Genomic DNA, 8010 nt, shown 5'->3' on the forward strand with positions numbered 1-8010 from the left:
GCACATGAGCATGGCACAGACAGTTTGTGACATGGGAGGCGGGCGCTGTCTTCGTTGCACTGGCGGTGAAATGCACCCGCATGAGGTGTGAAGGGAAATTTCTATTTGTTGTCATGGAAACTGCCAGTGTGAATTGTCTGGAGCAAAAATACAAGTGCAGGAGAGAAGAGAAGAGAAGAGAAGAGAAGAGAAGAGAAGAGAAGAGAAGAGAAGAGAAGAGAAGAGAAGAGAAGAGAAGAGAAGAGAAGAGAAGAGAAGAGAAGAGAAGAGAAGAGAAGAGACTTTTTTATATATATAAATGCACCTTAGGGCTGAGGTGCACTCTTTTACTATCTATTGTAAACAGTTTATTGCAAAAATCTCCCTCTTCTGCTCACAGCTAAAGCTTTCCAACATGCCTACAAACATGAATAACTGGATTTGTCAAGTTTATGAAGTTGACATGATATATTAGTCAAGTCTAGCTGCAGATATTCATATACGCTGTATATTCTGAGGCGTTCTTCTTCTCACAGCGGAATAGGTGTCGGGTTACATTTATTCCGATTGTGAGCGACTGAATGGTACATTCATGCCTCTGAATAGTGCGTGAACACAGTCGTGCAGAAGCACTCTGCTTAAGCGGCTCTATCTCTGAGGATTTAGACTCAGGGGAGGGATGTATATTTTCTATGAGCATTCAACTGAGTGATATATAAGGGTGTCAGGCCATGTCAATCACCTACAATGGATATTTCCATTCACCCGCTCAACCTTTTGGAGTACACAATGCGCCGGGTCCTTTTGGAAAGGCCTCTGACTGACGCACAAAATCATTATGGACACATATACAGGCACACACTTTCAAAGGCTTCTGCCACTCATCGAAGGCCTGGGCTGAACCTGAGCAACAGGAGTCAGCCTGATATTTTTAGCTGTTACACCCCTGACCTGCCAGTGCCCTCATCATCCTAGGTGGCCGTGCATGTATGTATGCATGTGTGTGCGTGAGACTAGGAATGAGAGTTTCAAATTAAGTTTCAGACTAAATGAGAATGAAAGCCTTTGTACACAGCTGTGTAGAGACTATTTAGAAATGACCTTAAAACAATGTCACAGAATTCCTGAATCATATTGGTTGGACATAAAAGCACCAATATTCTGGAATCGGAATATCATATTCTTGGATCAAATCAATCAGCAGAAACTTTTGAATATATAATATACATTATCCAAATACATTTTTAACTGATAAATGAATGAAAAAGTTAGTTCACCCAAAATGAAAATTCTGTCATTAAAGGTGTCCTAGATTTGTTTTTTTACAAGATGTAATATAAGTCTAAGGTGTCCCCTGAATGTGTCTGTGAAGTTTCAGCTCAAAATACCCCATAGATTTTTTTTTATTAATTTTTTTAACTGCCTATTTTGGGGCATCATTAACTATGCACTGATTTTTTTCAGCACGGCCCCTTTAAGAGATGCGCTTCCTCTGCCACACGAGCTCTCGACTATATTACAGCGCATTTACAAAGTTCACACAGCTAATATAACCCTCAAATGGATCTTTACAAGATGTTCGTCATGCATGCTGTATGCATGCTTCGAATTATGTGAGTAAAGTATTTATTTAGATGGTTACGTTTGATTCTGTGTGAGTTTGAGGCTATATGCTCTGTGGCTAAAGCTAACATTACACACTGTTGGAGAGATTTATAAAGAATGAAGTTGTGTTTATGAATTATACAGACTGCAAGTGTTTAATAATGAAAATAGCGACAGCTCTTGTCTCCGTAAATACAGTAAGAAACGATGGTAACTTTAACCTCATTTAACAGTACATTAGCAACATGCTAACGAAACATTTAGAAAGACAATTTACAAATATCACTTAAAATATCATGATATCATGGATCAGTTATTATTGCTCCATCTGTCATTTTTCTCTGTTGTTCTTGCTTGCTTACCTTGTCTGTGCACAGATCCAGACTTTAATACTGCCTTTCCTTGTCTAATGCGTCGAATGGGCTGGCATTATGCAAATATTGGGGTCATACATATTAATGATCCCGACTGTTACGTAACAGTCAGTGTTATGTTGAGATCCGAGTGTTTTCCGGAAGTCTTTTAAACAAATTAGATTTACATAAGAAGGAGGAAACAATGGAGTTTGAAACTCAGTGTATGTCTTTTCCATGTACTGAACTCTTGTTATTCAACTATGCCGAGGTAAATTCAAATTCTGATTCGAGGGCACCTTTAACTACCCACCCTCATGTCGTTCTACACCTGTAATGCTGCGTTCACACCAAACGCGAATAGAGCGTCAAATTCGCATCTACCGCGTCTAGTTTGCTGCTTGAAAAACAAGCGTTCGAATCTAAATTGACGCGCGTCCTAGCCTGACGTGGTCATACTCAATTCTAGTTCGAATATGAGTCTGATACTGCTCCATTGGGCTTTGATTATGGGGGCGTATTTCAACCGATCCAGGAAAGACCTCAATTGGATAGATCTACAACCAATCAGAGCTACAGAGTAAGTGATGTATATTGAGCGACGCATAGTTGTCAACAGAACTCAACTGCACACATGCTGGAACTAGTAGAAGATGAGCGTAAACAATCTTTGCCAGTGTTGTAAAAAGAATAAGTATACACGGAGTACTTGCCAATTAATGCGCTGTCGATATCTTCTATAACGGACGCGATGGCGGAATCTACACATCTCAGTTCTTCAACAACAGCCATCATTGTTGTAAACCATAGACAGTAAAAGAAATGGACACAGCGACCCCATTGGAACTCAATTGAGTCAAGTGAAGCCCATTTTTAGCGATTTTTAGCACTTCCCTTTCTGACGCGCAGACTCACACTAAGCTTGATGACGTCCGCAACCTGTCTGACAGATGTAAATCTTCTAGTAGCTGTGCGTGAAAACTGCCATCGTTAATCTTGCAGAGACGGCGAGCTTGAGCGGGGAGTTCTTTGGCGTGAGTGAGCAGGAGAAAGTATTCTGATTAATTATTTTGTATAGTATTTTAAAATGTAACGCCAGTACGCCATATTAAGATAATCTCCCCGATTGCCTGCGAGCTTCTCTTCCTGTCTGTACGGTTATTTCTCTACTGTGCGACAGAGAGTCGAGTGGTTATGACGCAATCGTTAGCTTACTTTTACAAAAACTGTTTCTACGGGGCCATAATGTAACATAGAAGATAATGGAGCCCTTTATACATTGTCGTGTATCTTTGGAAATAAATAATGGACAAATGGAGTCTTTAAACGCCTCAGATGTAAAGTTATTCACTGTCTAAATGACGCCAAAATGAATGGGAGTCAATGGGGATGCTAACGCAAGTGAAGTTCTGCTACAAGATGGCGGCACCCGGCCGACTTCAACTTCCGGTCGACTTCCTTGGGCACTGTTGTAAACTAATTCAACCCAAGCGCTCTTTGATGAGGTGGCTGATCACGTTTCTGGTGATAATCTGTCAATCATCGCCCTGACAAATGTGATTGGTCCGAACAGTTTCTGTTCGGGCATAATTACTCCTCTACAGATCGAGTCCAAACCGAACTCCCCGACCTCAAAATGTTGTGGGCGGGGCTAAGTTCGGCTGGCATGCAGGCTACGCGCGTCCGAGGCGAAATCCGCTTCTTGTGGGAGGTGTCGATAAACGTGTACGTGACTCAAAAGTGAAACTTACCAGGTTGCCCAATCTCCTCACCGACACTCTTCCAAGCGAGGTCCTTTTTATTCCTGTCTCTATCGAAAGTATGAACTTGTGTCATAAATGATCTCACTGCTCACTGATAATATCAGTCGTTCCTCCATTTTGAATGAGTGACTCCGGGCAGGCCTGCCGCCACAGCAGCAAGCAGGCTCCTGATTGCCGTAAATTCGCACCGCGTTAACCAAAGTTCAAATTTTTCAACTCGGGCGTCAGACGCGAATTCGCGTCAAACGTGTAAATGCACAAAAAGCACCATTCGCGCGTATTGCGCGAAACGCTCAATTTGCGCGAAACGCTCAATTTGCGTAATTCGTGCGAACTAGACGAACTTCACGTCTTCCGCGCCGTGCTAAATGCCTCATTCGTGCCGCGAGACCTCCAGACACGCGTAAACGCGTCTTTACATTGACTTGACATTGAAATCATTTTCGCCAGACGCTCTATTAGCGTTTGGTATGAACACAGCATAAGACTTTCGTTCATCTCCAGAACACAAATTAAAGATTAATTAAATTAAATTAAGATATTTCAGATAAAATCCGATGGCTCAGTGAGGCCTCTATTGCCAGCAAGATAATTTCCACTTTCAGATGCCCAGAAAGCTACTAAAGACATATTTAAAACAGTTCATGTGATTACAGTGGTTCAACCTTAGTATTATAAAGCGACGAGAATACTTTCTGTGTGGCAAAAAAACAAAATAAGGACTTTATTCAACAATATCTAGTGATGGCCGATGTCAAAATACTGCTTCGAAGCTTTACGAATCTTTTGTTTCGAATCAGTGGTTTGGAGCGCTAAAGTTACGTGATTTCAGTAAATGAGGCTTTGTTATGTCATAAGCGTTTAGAAATTTCAGTAGTTCACGTGACTTTGGCAGTTTGATACGCGATCCGAACCACTGATTCAAAACAAAAGATTCGTAAAGCTTCGAAGCAGTGTTTGGAAAACAGCCATCACTAGATATTGTAGTCATTATTTTGTTTTTTTGTTCGCACAAAAAGTATTCTCGTCGCTTTTATAATTTTAAGGTAGAACCGCTGTAGTCACATGAACTGTTTTAAATGTCTTTAGTAGCTTTCTGGGCATCTGAAAGTGTTAATTGTCTTGCTGGCAATAGAGGCCTCACTGAGCCATCGGATATTAACAAAAATATCTTAATTTGTGTTCTGAAAATGAATGAAGGTCTTATGCGTGTGGAACGATATGAGGGTGAGTAATTAATGACAGAATTTTCATTTTTGGGTGAACTAACCCTATAAAACTAAATTTTTACTGTTTTTAAAAACCTTTTTTGTTTTAATAAAAATGCTAAAAACAAAATGTACTTTAATTTATAAAAAAGAATATTAATTTATACTGTTCAGGATAAATTGTAGATTTCAAAGAAACTTTGTGGGAACATTTCAAAGTTTGATATAAAAAGCACAAAAACGTGTTAGAACTATTCAGATTCTCGTACCACAAAGTCACTTTGGCTAAAAAAAATTTGCGCATTTAAAACAGATATCAAATTTGAGTTGTGTTTACAGCCGTGCTAGGTTGAACAGAGGTCATGTGATCACTTTCATGCACATCCTCCCGTGTACACTTGCATGATTAACAATGGGTAGACGTTTATGAGAGCTGCAGCATAAACATTTGGTGTTGAAGGCAGTTAGCTTTGGACTCGGATTTCAACGAGGAATGTTCGGAGGAGGTTGAGATAATGCATGGGGGTGATGTGGAGAAAATGGGAATTTTTGCAGTTGCTGTGTTTTGATCCTACAGTGAGTCACTAGCTGATTTCAATGAGGGCAGAAGAGTGTGTGGTAATTTGGGATGAAATAGCAATGGAGCGACAGAGACTGCATGCAGAGAACATCTCTTGGAAAAGCTGCAAATGCAAGTGGCATTCCTCATGCATGTGGTTTGATTGGCAGGACAGTTTAAGGATTATAAGAATAAGTGTCATTCTTTCCTATTGAAGTTATGCCATCTTGAGATTTGCCCCCTGTGTTGAGACATGCTGTGGTGCACATTTTTAGAATTCCTGTTTAGCATTTCTGGTGCAGATAACTGCAGCATTCTGTGATGAAGTGTGTTGTATAACAGGGGTTCCCAAACTATTTTATACTAGGACCCACCTAGAGAGGTAATAAATCTCAAGACAACAAACAAATTTTTAGAGTGAAATAAGAATACATGCATTTGTTCCAACACGATCTCACAGGAAAATGAAATGTATGATTTAAAAAAAAAAAAAAGAAAAGCATGAAGGTCCACCCCAGCCCCACCTTTAACATAACCAGGGCGTAAGCAGATTGTATGAAAATGTACAAATGAGATACAGTACAAATTCTATTTGCCAAAACATACATTAGTTACAAATTGCAGTGCGATTATGTTGATTGTTCTATTTTGATTCTCTTCTAGTTCTCTTTTTTATATTTCTTGTCATTTGTATTAAATTAGGCAAGCCTACTTTTCATTTGCATTACTGTAAGGGTTATGGTAAGCTACAGATAAAAGATACAGATGGAATATATATTTTGCTTTCTTGGTTGCAAAGCAAATAGTGGATTTATTGAATGATTCTAATGATTCTTTGCATGGAACCTGCAGTTTATTGATTCATTAGCTGCTCCCACTGATTCCATTCACTGAAGTGTTCGTTAACGTGTTGATTGATTTCAGAACGTATATATATATATATATATTTTTTTATTTTATTTTATTTTTTTTTTATTTATGGCATGGTATGAACGGATTCTCACATTTTGAGCTAGTTATTTCCACTCTGCGAAACAGTTTGAAACACGCTATGTCTAAATCCAGAACTTTAGACATGTAGTCCTGCGTTTATCTAATTTTGTACTGTACAGATAAATGGTATGCAGTGTAGTGTTCAGCTGAGCTGTGCTGAACTATGTTGTGCTGTGTTACACTGTGCCGTCTTAGCTTAAGCTGCTCTGAGGGAGCTGTCACTCAGCCCTGTATACGGCTGAGCAGCTCACAGGCATGGGGCATATCATTCAGCCTTACAGAGAGAGTAAGTGAGAGAGAAGAGAGAGACCAAAAGAAAGAAGGACACTAACAGTTTCCTGTGGGAGCAGAGCAGTTCACTTTCAGCCTCACACTGTTAGAATACCAATTCATTCATCAAAGACTCAAACCACACACACACACACTACAAGTCTTTTTCATTTTGCCATGTACAAAGCTATTTCAATGACAGGGTATACAGTACATGTTCTCTTTTCTCTTGCAGGGCTTTGCCCCCAAACACAGTAAGGAAAGTCACAAATGATTTTTTTTATTTTTATGGATGACTCTAATTTGACGGACAGCAAATACAAGCTAATTTTTGCTCCCAAATGAAAGAAATTCTTGCTAAAAATGGCCTGACATTTTTTTTTTTTTTTTTTTATATCTTGCATTTTTTCCTCTTTTTTTCATGGACAGAAATAGAATAAAATGGCTTGGAGGGAAACGAAAGGCATCCTCCTGTTGGAATACCGCACAGGCTCCGCCTGTAAGCTTGGGCTTTGCATAAAATGAGCATTGATAAATTTAGCAGACTTACATAACCATTCCTTCCTCAAATTCAAACTGATGAGGCAGGGAAAGATATTTATTTCATTCTACAGAGTCTCTATGCTAATGAATAGTGGAGAGGCTTTGAATGTGTCACACTGTGCTGGCTAAGTGACAGGCAGAGAGAGGCTGGGATTGGACTTGGCTAAGCTCAGATCCACATGCTGTCTCTGTGATGAACAGGACTACCTGCAGAGGGTTTGCTGCTTGGCCGTGGAGCGCTCTCCGAAATAAATAAATAAATTCATATAAAAAGATCTCACATGCTGGGTTGAGATCTGCATTCGCTGGTTCGGCTACAAACATTTTGCCTCAGTGAAGTACTGAGTTCTAACTCCATCTGGAATACTCGAGTGTGAAAGCGATTCAGCGACGTGCGCAGTAACACACCAAAATGCTGCCTGAACATCTGTTTATTGTCTCGCATTTGCAGAGATTTGTAAACGAGCATGCTAACATCCCAATTCTAGGTAATGGCTGGTTAAAAATGCTCCGATAGTAGCGATTCCTCAGGTGAAGTGAGGAGAGCACAGTTAGGTTAGATCAGAGGAACTCTCTCGCCTTCTTTGGCGCAGCTGCATCTTTTTTTATTGGCATGATGCCTAAAAATGTTTACAAGCCATCACTGCTGTAAATCCCTCTAAAACATCCATCCTGTGGCTACTCACCCAGAGCCGCTCCAGGGTCTACTTATCTTATGAATGTGTACAAGGTGTGTG

The sequence above is a fragment of the Chanodichthys erythropterus genome, chromosome 11, assembly GCF_024489055.1.
Source record: "Chanodichthys erythropterus isolate Z2021 chromosome 11, ASM2448905v1, whole genome shotgun sequence".
NCBI lineage: Eukaryota > Metazoa > Chordata > Actinopteri > Cypriniformes > Xenocyprididae > Chanodichthys > Chanodichthys erythropterus.